Source organism: Salmo trutta, chromosome 8, assembly GCF_901001165.1.
Source record: "Salmo trutta chromosome 8, fSalTru1.1, whole genome shotgun sequence".
NCBI classification, from domain to species: domain Eukaryota; kingdom Metazoa; phylum Chordata; class Actinopteri; order Salmoniformes; family Salmonidae; genus Salmo; species Salmo trutta.
Window position 1 is genome coordinate 35237615 of NC_042964.1, and position 12859 is coordinate 35250473.

Sequence of the window (12859 nt, forward strand, 5' to 3'; positions counted from 1 at the left end):
ATAGTAACCATATGACTCATTGTCAACCATCCAATAGTAACCATATGACTCATTGTCAACCAGCCAATACTAACCATATGACTCATTGTCAACCAGCCAATAGTAACCATATGACTCATTGTCAACCAGCCAATAGTAACCATATGACTCATTGTCAACCAGCCAATAGTAACCATATGACTCATTGTCAACCAGCCAATAGTAACCATGACGACTCATTGTCAACCAGCAAATAGTAACCATATGACTCATTGTCAACCAGCAAATAGTAACCATATGACTCATTGTCAACCAGCCAATAGTAACTATATGACTCATTGTCAACCAGTCAATACTAACCATATGACTCATTGTCAACCAGTCAATACTAACCATATGACTCATTGTCAACCAGCCAATACTAACCATATGACTCATTGTCAACCAGTCAATACTAACCATATGACTCATTGTCAACCAGCCAATACTAACCATATGACTCATTGTCAACCAGTCAATACTAACCATATGACTCACTGTCAACCAGTCAATAGTAACCATATGACTCATTGTCAACCAGTCAATACTAACCATATGACTCATTGTCAACCAGCCAATAGTAACCATATGACCCATTGTCCACCAGCCAATAGTAACCATATGACTCATTGTCAACCAGTCAATACTAACCATATGACTCATTGTCAACCAGCCAATAGTAACCATATGACTCATTGTCCACCAGCCAATAGTAACCATATGACTCATTGTCCACCAGCCAATAGTAACCATATGACTCATTGTCAACCAGCCAATAGTAACCATATGACTCATTGTCAACCAGCCAATAGTAACTATATGACTCACTGTCCACCAGCCAATAGTAACCATATGACTCATTGTCAACCAGCCAATAGTAACTATATGACTCACTGTCCACCAGCCAATAGTAACTATATGACTCACTGTCCACCAGCCAATAGTAACCATATGACCCATTGTCAACCAGCCAATAGTAACCATATGACCCATTGTCAACCAAACAATAATAACCATATGACTCATTGTCAACCAGCCAATAGTAACTATATGACTCATTGTCAACCAGCCAATAGTAACCATATGACCCATTGTCAACCAGCCAATAGTAACCATATGACTCATTGTCAACCAGCCAATAGTAACCATATGACCCATTGTCAACCAGCCAATAGTAACCATATGACTCATTGTCAACCAGTCAATAATAACCATATGACTCATTGTCAACCAGCCAATAGTAACTATATGACTCATTGTCAACCAGCCAATAGTAACCATATGACCCATTGTCAACCAGCCAATAGTAACCATATGACTCATTATCAACCAGCCAATAGTAACCATATGACCCATTGTCAACCAGCCAATAGTAACTATATGACCCATTGTCCACCAGCCAATAGTAACCATATGACTCATTTTCCAGCCAATAGTAACTATATGACTCATTTTCCAGCCAATAGTAACCATATGACTCATTGTCCACCAGCCAATAGTAACCATATGACTCATTGTCAACCAGCCAATAGTAACCATATGACTCATTGTCAACCAGCCAATACTAACCATATGACTCATTGTCAACCAGCCAATAGTAACTATATGACCCATTGTCAACCAGCCAATAGTAACCATATGACCCATTGTCAACCAGCTAATTGAGGAGCATTAAGATGAGGGTTAGTGTCCCTCTCCACACTACACAATGTCCTGTTGAATAACAACGAACAGCAGACACAATGCCTACACACCTTGAGTGTTGGGTGGTGCGAAACTTCAGCATGGCAGCCCATCTGTTTTCTGACCTGGGTCAAACACTCTTCTATACAGCAGCATCTAACATAGTTCTTCCACTGACACTATCCTCTCGCGTGACAAACAACTATCCAGCCCAGCCGTGGATCTTCAACACTGCTGCAGAATACAAATGATCTACCCCTCCCTAGAAGCCCCTAACTGCTCCAGTCATATGCCCTAGATCACAAGAGCACAGCTAACAGGCTGTTTCACAGCAAGTGGTGACTTATCTATAAATACAATTACAGCACCACAGCCAGTGAGACAGAGAGACACAGACAGAGAGAGAGAGAGAGAGAGAGACCCCTGTAGCCGGCCCTCTAAGACACAAGCAGCGTTTCACGCAGAGTGGAGGGGGGGGGGAGGCAGGGGAATGCTTAATGCTGATAAAGACTAGAGAGAACAGAGCTCTCTTTTCTGCTCGCACGCAAAGATGAGCACACACACACAGATGCATGCATGCACGCACACACTGAGGGTAGGAGGACAGACTGTACAGACAGAAAATAAGGTTGTCTGATGGATTAACTGAGAGGGTCATTGTACACACAGCACAACCCCCGTCAACGCATAACAGCCCTGTAGGCTTATCTGGACATGGACGGGTATCTAAAGAGAGAGTGTACTGTATGTTTATCAATTGATTCTCTCTGGGAGGTAGCAGTGCGGGCTCGGACGCACACACACACACACACACACACACACACACACACACACACACACACAGTGTCTCAGCTGGGCTGTGGTTAGCTAGGCTTGCGGCTGAAACACCTGGTTTGATCTGTCACTTGCGAAAATACCACTGCAACACACATATACACACACTGGCATTCTCCACTGCTGTAGGGCCTGCTGTAGCTCTTGTGCAATACAACACACTTCAGTTAACTCAACACTGGAGCAAGAGAATAGTCAGGCCTGCAGGAGTCACAGATGGAAATGCTCCTCTCTCTATGGATCTGTATCCTACTAAGGCCATGCCAGGGGGTCTGCTGGGCTAATCTACCCAGTGAGGCAGCAGTGTTGGGCTTGGTCTCTGGACAGTGGCCCTGCTGGAGATGTTCCAGTCCTGACATCCAGGACACAGTCACAGCTGAGCCAGAGAGACATGTCGCCTGTACTGTCTATTATTAACTGCGCTCCATGTCTCCCATCTGTCACATAGAATCACAAAGCACAATCACTCAAAGCCACTACATGACAGGATCTGCTTTTATTCATCACTTCCTGGAGATTACCCAAGTGCATGCGTGTGTGTGTGTGTGTGTGTGTGTAAGTGAGTGTGTGTGTGTGTACACATCAAGGCTGCGGAGACACCACCGGGGGGTCTCAGAAGAGGTTCCACTTCGCCCTTTTTTCCCCACTGCGAGTAACAAGAAATCAAGATGGCAATGTGGGAAACGATAAACAAAACTCAATGAAAGAGGGAAGATGTATTTTCTCTTTCTCTTTGGTTCAACATGAAAGTGGGGGGCTGACAATGATCATCAGTCAGAGAATCGAGTGACTGCATCCTCCATTGATCTCCAGTATCAGAGAGCAACATTCATTCAAGGTAATAATGTCTTTCTAGCCTCTGAGGACAACTTATATACACTCACTGTCAGACACAGTCACGCTAAAAGTAATAACATATCATGAAATTACAACCTGGGGCTTGTCAAAGCAGCAACAGACTTCACAGCCTCTGAGCCAAAACTTGAACATACAGTACCAGTCAAAAGTTGACACACCTACTCCTTCAAGGGTTTTTCTGTATTTTTACTATTTGCTACATTGTAGAATAATAGTGAAGACATCAACACTATGAAATAACAGATATGGAATCATGTAGTAACCAAAAAGTGTTAAAAATCCAAATATATTTTATATTTGAGATTCTTCAAATAGCCACCCTTTGCCTTGATGACAGCTTTGCACACTCTTGCCATTCTCTTAACCAGCTTCATGAGGTAGTCACCTGGAATGCATTTCAACTAACAGGTGTGCCTTGTTAAAAGTTAATTTGAGGAATTTCTTTCCTTCTTAATGTGTTTGAGCCAATCAGTTGTATTATAGGGGTGGTATACAGAAGATATTTGGTAAAAGACCAAGTCCATATTATGGCAAGAACAGCTCAAATAAGCAAAGAGAAACGACAGGCCATCATTACTTTAAGACTTGAAGGTCAGTCAATCTGGAACATTTCAAGAACTTTGAAAGTTTCTTCAAGTGCAGTTGCAAAAACCATCAAGCGCTATGATGAAACTGGCTCTCATGAGGACCGCCACAGGAAAGGAAGACCCAGAGTTACCTCTGCTGCAGAGGATACGTTCATTAGAGTTACCAGCCTCAGAAATTGCAGCCCAAATAAATGCTCCAGACAGTTCAAGTAACAGACACACCTCAACATCAACTGTTCAGAGGAGACTGCGTGAATCAGGCCTTCATGGTCGAATTGCTGCAAAGAAACCACTACTAAAAGACACCAATAATAAGAAGAGACTTGCTTGGGCCAAGAAACATGAGCAATGGACATTAGACTGGTGGAAATCTGTCCCTTGGTCAGATTTTTGGTTCCAACCGCTGTGTCTTTGAGACACAGAGTAGGTGAACGGATGATCTCTGCATGTTTGGTTCCAACTAACACTGTCAGTGATTTATTTAGAATTCAAGGCACACTTAACCAGCATGGCTACCACAGCGATACGTCATTCCATCTGGTTTGGGCTTTTTTTGTGTTATTTTACTAGGCAAGTCAGTTAAGAACAAATTCTTATTTACAATGACGGCCTAGGAACAGTGGGTTAACTGCCTTGTTCAGGGGTAGAACGACAGATGTTTACCTTGTCAGCTCGGGGATTCGATCTAGTAACCTTTTGGTTACTGACCCAACACCCTAACTACTAGGCTACCTGCCGCCCCGATTTGGTTTGGGCTTTGTGGGACTATCATTTGTTTTTCAACAGGACAATGACCCAACACACCTCCAGGCTCTATAAGGGCTATTTGACCAAGAAGGTGTGCTGCATCAGATGACCTGGCTTCCACAATCACCTGACCTCAACACAATTGAGATGATTTGGGATGAGTTGGACCGCAGAGAGAAGGAAAAGCAGCCAACAAGCGCTCAGCATGTGGGAACTCCTTCAAGACTGTTGGAAAAGCATTCCAGGTGAAGCTGGTTGAGAGAATGCCAAGTGTATGCAAAGCTGTCATCAAGTGAAAGGGTGGCTACTTTGAAGAATCCCAAATATATTTTGATTTGTTCAAAACTTTTTGGGTTACTACATGATTCCATATGTGCCATTTCATAGTTTTGATGTCATCACTATTATTCTATAATGTAGAAAATAGTAAAAATACAGAAAAACCTTTGAATGAGTAGGTGTGACCAAACTTTTGACTGGTACTACAGTACCAGTATTTTCTACTGGCTGAGGCAGAGAGAGAGATGACGGTCACCTTGAATTACAGCCATTACATAAGTCTTAAGAGTACCTTTGTGTCCTCTTCACATAACTGATTATCAACAGTGGCTGTATGTTTTACTCATTTTCTGACGATTGCAAGGTGAAACAATAAAAGGGTATGAAGTAGTGAATTCTATTGAATAGCTTTTCTGTTACTCCACAGAAAGAGGATGATCTATTCTCTTTAACATGTAATCAATGTTGAGTACAAGGACAGGAGCTGAATTGTAAACAGACAAGGAAATAAATCGGAGAGCAGTGTTTTATGCCAAAGCAGTAAGTCGCCGCTTTCTTCTGAAATGTCATCGTTTCTGCTCCGGTGACTATGGACTGTTGCAGCTCTAGGTAGGTATGTAAGGTCGGCAGGTAGCCTAGCAGTTAAGAGCGTTGGGCCAGTAACCGAAAAGGTCGCTGGTTCGAATCCCCGAGCCGACTAGGTGAAATATCCCCACTGTCCAAGGGTGTCTCAGGGGGAATTGAGATATGCAACAAAAAAAAACAATTTTTTTTTATCTCACACCTCACACTCGACACACAGTGAAACAGAACACATAAGTATCCCCTATTTGACCGTCGAGGTAGGTAGGCAATAAAGAACATACGGAGAGGATTACACCACCTGTCAACTGGCTGTCCAACAGGAATCTGGAAAAACTCAAGGGCCTTTAATCTCAAAGAAAAACTCCTAGCCCTACCAATAACTTATGGTTTCAAACTAAAACAGCCTGTGTTCAGTAGGGCATACCATAGAAACGCGTTTTGGAATGGAAAATCTATGTTCTTATTGTACAAGTACAGGTACTCCCCGTTTCAGAATGTTTCTTTCACAGTAAAATGATGTATGGGAATGTTGTTTGCCGTCACGCTGAAGTCAACCCAGGTCTCAGTACGGCCTTTGATTAGTCTTCTCTGTGTTAGGCTAATTGTGCTTGGTAGGAGGGACTCTGAGGGATCGAGAGAAATAATGTGTTTATTGGAAAATGCTGATGAAAATCAACAGGCACTTCGTCCAACCTCTCCATCCCTCCCTGCCGCCCGCTAACACGCAGCACAACACTACAAATCACCCTAATTGGCTGTAAACAATTTTTCAAAAGCCGGCCACCAGCGATGATGGAGGGAGATTGGGAGAGAAAACAGAGAGAGTGAGACAAAGAGAAAGATATTCAGACCAGAGAGATAGAAACCGAGAGAGGGAGAGACACAGACTAAACAGAGAAAGAGCGTGGGAGAAGTAATCACCCAAAAACAGAAAAAAGGGAGTAGGTGGTGAGTGGAAGATGAGAGGAAGGGAGGATGAGGGGGAGAGTGGAGGAGGAAGGGAGGATGAGAAGAGGGCATGTTGCCAGCGGGAGTCTGCTACTCGTGCTGCTCTCTGATGAGCGCCCCAGTGGGTTGTGGGTAAAGGGAAAGGGGTAAGGGGGTACCTAGTCAGTTGTACAACTGAATGCCTTCAACTGAAATGTGTGTTCCACATTCAACCCAACCCCTCTAACAAGCCCCTGTGTGAGGACACTTTAGCTGAACCCTTCATCATACAGTACATAAGGCATACACAACACTGTCATAGGGCCTACATAACCCTGACACAACAAGGTGCCAGGAGCAGGAGGAGCCCCATCAATCTTATATTGACAGCTAATCCATAAGACGTCAGAAACATTACAAACCATATTTAAAATGTCAGACCATGTTTGTTCCCGTCTGTATGATTACCTCTGCTCTAAATGCCAAGCGAAACGTTGCCTTGGTCAAATGTCTTCAGCCACAGTGGATGAATGACAAGTCTTCTGATGTGACCTTGTTGAAAAGTGTGAATACGTCTCGGTGTTCGGTTCTGTACAGGCCCGGCATGGAGAGAACAATGTGTCCATATTCAGACCCTTGTCTCAGTATTCTGCTATTATAAAGGCTGAGGGTCAGTCAACAATTGCTAACCCGCTCCCTGTACAGCCCCCTGCCATTCACACTGCTCTCTCTGGCACCACTGGGTAACCTTTCAGAAAGGCCACAGAGACAGACCTTCCTCATTTCCCTTGCACTCTCTCTCTATCCCTCTCGCCTGATGCTTCTCTCTCTATTCAACATTCTCTCGCTCTCTCTGCATCCTGCTCTCTCTCTCAGCATTCAGAATAGCACTCTGACTCACCCATGACATGTATTGTACACCTTTCCTAGGGAGGAGAAAAGCTCTTTAAAAACGTCAGATACTGCCTCCACTGCACACAACCCAGGCTGCAGCAAACACGCACAACAAAACAACCTCTAACTAATCCACCTACATCACTGTAGAGATTGGCTTTGGTTGGCAGTATTCTAAACAATAACAAGAAGCACTTCTAATTGCCATCAAGCGGACGCCATCTTAATTTTCCTTGCTTTCGTCCTTGTTAGCAGATCTATAAATAAACAGTCCTCCTACAGAAAGCCATCCTCTTCTGTTCCTTGTGTTAATGTGACATCTTCCATGGCAGTAAGATACACTACATGACCAAAAGTATGTGGACACCTGCTCGTTGAACATCTCAATTAAAAATCATGGACATTAATATGGAGTTGGTCCCCCCTTTGCTGCTATAACAGCCTCCACTCTTCTGGGAAGGCTTTCCACTAGATGTTGGAACATTGCTGCAGGAAATTGCATGCCACAAGAGCATTAATGAGGTCGGGCACTGACGTTGGGCGATTAGGCCTGGCTCGCAGTTGGAGTTCCAATTAATCTGAATGGTGTTCAATGGGGTTGAGGTCAGCGCACTGTGCAGGCCAGTCAAGTTCTTCCACACCGATCTCGACAAACCATTTCTGTATGGACCTCGCTTTGTGCACGGGGGCATTGTCATGCTGAAACAGGAAAGGGAATTTCCCAAACTGTTGCCACAAAATTGGGAGCACAGAATTGTCTAGAATGCCATTGTATGCTGTAGCGTTAAGATTTCCCTTCACTGGAACTAAGGGGCCTAGCCTGCCCAGAACCATGAAAAACAGCCCAGACCATTATTCCTCCTCCACCAAACTTTACAGTTGGCACTACGCATTCGGGCATGTAGCATTCTCCTTGCATCCACCAAACCCAGATTCATCCGTCAGACTGCCAGATGGTGAAGTGCGATTCAGCACTCCAGAGAACGCATTTCCACTGCTCCAGAGTCCAAAGCCGACTGTGGAACTCAGATCAAATCTTATTTGTCACATGCGCCGAATACAACAGGTGTAGACCTTACAGTGAAATGCATACTTACAAGCCCTTAACCAACAACGCTTTGAGAAGTTAAGAAAAATAAGTGTAAAGTAAAAAAAATACAAAATAAAAGTAACAAATAATTAAACGGCATCAGTAAAATAACAATAGCGAGGCTATATACAGGGGGTACCGGTACAGAGACAATTGAGGTAATATGTGCAGAGATACCAGTTAGTCGAGGCAATATGAACATGTAGGCAGAGTCAAAGTGACCATGCATAGACAGAAAGCAGCAGCGTAAAAGAGGGGTCTGGGTAACCCTTTGATTAGATGTTCAGTAGTCTTATGGCTTGAGGGTAGAAGCTGTCAAGAAACCTTTCAGACCTAGACTTGGCACTCCGGTACCGCATGCCGTGCGGTAGCAGAGAGAACAGTCCATGACTAGGGTGGCTGGAGTCTGACAATTTCTAGGGCTCTGACACCGCCTGGTATAGAGGTCCTGGATGGAAGGAAGCTTGGCCCAAGTGATGTACTGGGCCGCACTCACCAGCCTATACAGTGGTCCGCGGTCGGAGGCCGAGCAGTTGCCATACCAGGTTGTGATGCAACCAGTCAGGATGCTCTCTATGGTGCAGCTGTAGAACCTTTTGAGGATCTGAGGACCCATGCCAAATCTTTTCAGTCTCCTGAGGGGGAATAGGTTTTGTCGTGCCCTCATCACAAATGTCTTGGTGTGCTTGGACCATGTTAGTTTGTTGGTGATGTTGACACCAAGGAACTTGAAGCTCTCAACCTGCTCCACTACAGCCCTGTCAATGAGAATAGGGGCGTGCTTGGTCCTCCTTTTCATGTAGTCCACATTCATCACGTGGAGGGAGAGGTTGTTGTCCTGGCACCACACAGACAGGTCTCTGACCTCCTCCCCATAGGCTGTCTCGGCGTTGTCGGTGATCAGGCCTACCACTGTTGTGTTATCGGCAAATTTAATGATGGTGTTGGAGTCGTGCCTGGCCGTGCAGTCATGAGTGAACAGGGAGTACAGGAGGGGACTGGGCACGCGCCCGAGGTGCCCCCGTGTTGAGGATCAGCATGGCGGATGTGTTGTTACCTACCCTTACCACCTGGGGGCGGCCCGTCAGGAAGTCCAGGATCCAGCTGCAGAGGAAGTGTTTAGTCCCAGGGTCCTTAGCTTAGTGATGAGCTCTGAGGGCACTATGGTGTTGAACACTGAGCTGTAGCCAATGAACAGCATTCTCACATAGGTGTTCCTTTTGTCCAGGTGTGAAAGGGCAGTGTGGAGTGCAATAGAGATTGCATCATCTGTGGATCTGTTGGGGCGGTATGCAAATTTCTTATACACTTCCGGGTTAGAGTCCTGCTCCTTGAAAGCAGAAGCTCTACACTTTAGCAACAGGTGTGGCTAAAATAGCCAAATCAACAAATTTGAAGGGGTGTCCACATACACTATATATAAAAAAGTATCCGCTGATGAGCCAGCCCACTGCGGTGTGATGAGGTTTGGTGACAGTCTCTCCAACACAGAGAAGCCTTCTGTTAGAAGAGCCAGTAACTAAAAACTCCAACAAGCATTTCAATTAAATTACAACTACACATTGATGTAAGAATGAAATCCTAGTGCCGTTACTCGAGAATGGCATACTCTACCACTATTAACTGAAAAGCTTATCAAGGGACAAAACACCTTGTATAATTTGAACTGAACATAAAGTGCACTAAAACAGCTAGGCTATTACGAACAGTAGCAGGGACCACCTACTGTATAACAACAAGATCCAGGGTGAGCTAAGTAAGCTAAGGCAGATAGCTAATACAAAGCTGATTCCCACTAGCTGCCCTCCACATCGCCGACATGCTAAAACTCCTTTCTTGAGAAGGGAAACGAGAACAAATCTCCTTTGTTGCTCAATCAAAAAGTAATTCCTGCACATACAATTCAGAATCAGCTTAAGAGTGAGAGCTTGGGCTGGTACGTCGTGTGACAAGTCCAGGGACAATGTTTACATACAGAATACATACCAGCTGATTTGATATAGGTTGCATCGCAAATGGCACTTATTCCCTATATAGTGCACTAGTTTTGACCAGAGCTCTATGGACCTTGGTCAAAAGTAGTGCACTATGTAGGGAATAGGGTGCCATTTGAGATGTAGCCATAGTCTCCTGTAGGGTTATGACGTTTAAACATTGGGCTCCCGAGTGGCGCAGTGGGCTCCCGAGTGGCGCAGCGGTCTAACGCACTGCATCTCAGTGAAAGAGGCGACACTACAGTCCCTGGTTCGAATCCAGGCTGAATTGCATACTGCTGTGATTGGGAGTCCCATAGGGCGGCACACAATTGGTCCAGCGTCGTCCGGGTTTGGCCGGGGGTAGGCCGTCATTGTAAATAAGAATTTGTTCTTAACTGACTTGCCTAGTTATAGAAAGGTTAAATATATATTTATTTTTAAATTCAACGAATTTGAGATCATTAACGTTCGATTTTTTTGGGGGGGGGAACAACCTACAGTGCAGTTATCCCAAAACTACCACTAATAGGTCCCGTTAATCATCATAAAGGCAAAACAGATTTTTTTTAACAAATACCTAACACAACAATGCTTTAAATAGGTAGAGATATGAATCTTTCAATTATTTGCCACTGATATAAAGCGCTCCTCACGTCATCGTCGTTAACAGTTGGAATAGAAGAGTGAGAAAGCCAAGTGACAGCAGCGAAGCCCTGTATGGCAATACTTTGAGAAGTTAAATGAGAAGGTGATGAAATGCAAACTTTTGCGAGGTGGAATTGAGCTACAGTGGCAGTACAGGTGCTGAAAGGGAGGCACAGTGAGACCCAACCCGTTGCTGGCAGCAGTGCGATAAGGGACGGAGTCAGAAAATCACAGCACAGATTACAGAAATGATTGCAGTTTATATGCAGCCATTGTCGGTCAATGGTAGAGGATGTCGGCTTTAATACCCTAATGACATATCTAGAACCAGATAACATGATGCCACGTGACGGCCCTGGTGGAGAAATTGTACAATGATTGCTCTTCAAGTACAAAGCGCGCATTGTCAAACACCATTAGTGGTTTTAACAGATTGTTAGACGTTTTTGAACACTCTGTTATACATCACTGAAACGAGCCCTCGCATTGATGAAAAGGGGGACATGTGGTCCCAGGTACTGATAACTGAGAACATGGAGGAGAGTCACACAAAAGAGAACCTAGAACAGCATTAATACCATCGTTGTTGAGTGGGTAGAGGACAGCAGTAAGGTGAGCGCAGTCTGATCAATGTTGCCAACAAATTTTCAGGGGAAGTTGCTAGAGGCAGGTCGATTTGTTGCTAAAAGACATTGTGATGTCATTGCGTGATGACGTCATTACATAACGTAAAACTGCATCATTACGTAGAATACACAATATCGTTACTCAAATTGACTGGCCATCTCGGCAAAAAATATGATTTGACATTTGTTAGTTTAGATTTGTTTGTTTATTATCATATATTTTTATTTGTAAAAGTAATAAACAACAAATATTATATGATCACATTTTATTTTTAAACACAACACGTTGAATTATTGAACAATTACACATTATTGAAAAATTACATTTTATTTATTTTCTTTTTAACTAGTAAACCTACACATTCTGAACAATTATAGTTTTAAGCAGTGTATCGGTAGTTAGTGAACATGCTACCTAACTGATCAACAATTATAGGTGCAGACTAATAACAAGGTATATATGCTATCTTACTGAACAAGCAACTTAACTCAAATAATGATGTATGCGCTAGGCATCTCTCTCCAGGTTGTTGTGCTGCTTGGCTGGCTAGCTGCTCAATGGTTTCCTCCAGAAATTGCCACTGTTCTCGCACACACTGCAGTACACACTGCCACCATCAGCTGTGTGTCTCCGCCAGTCCCAGAAAGTCCACTCCTTGCATACGTACTGTAAATATGATGAATCATAGATTGGCAAGGAAATCCTCTTCATCTTCACTGTCCAACTGCATTGTCACGGAGCTGGAACCAGCAGTAGAGGATGGAGTGGCTTTAAAGCTGTATGCTGCTGTGGTGCCAAACTGCTGCAGAACTTCACTTGGTAGTTTATGCTGGTAACAGGTATCACCAGCCAGCTTCAGTCCATACCGCACCAGGAGTATGGAGTTGAGTGTGCGCAGTGACATTCTATTTCTTAACTTTGACTTGACCACACTTATTTGGCTGAACAGCCGTTCAACCTCCGCATTTGAGTGTGGCAAGGAGAGGGCAGCGAGTGCAGCTTTGCACAGTTCTTCAAATGGACTTGACCCGGAAGAGTCCGTGTAGTTATTGACTTCACTCCAAAACTCGACTGTATTTTCACTTGTCCCACCTAAACAGATGGATGTT

The 12859-nt window shown here is 44.1% G+C and overlaps 1 protein-coding gene across 9 annotated transcripts in view; it reads right to left on the minus strand.

The window, feature by feature from the left end:
* The window catches only part of LOC115198767 (pleckstrin homology domain-containing family A member 5), a 142125-nt gene that overhangs the window by 53605 nt on the left and 75661 nt on the right, over nucleotides 1–12859 (minus strand). The window lies entirely within an intron of this gene.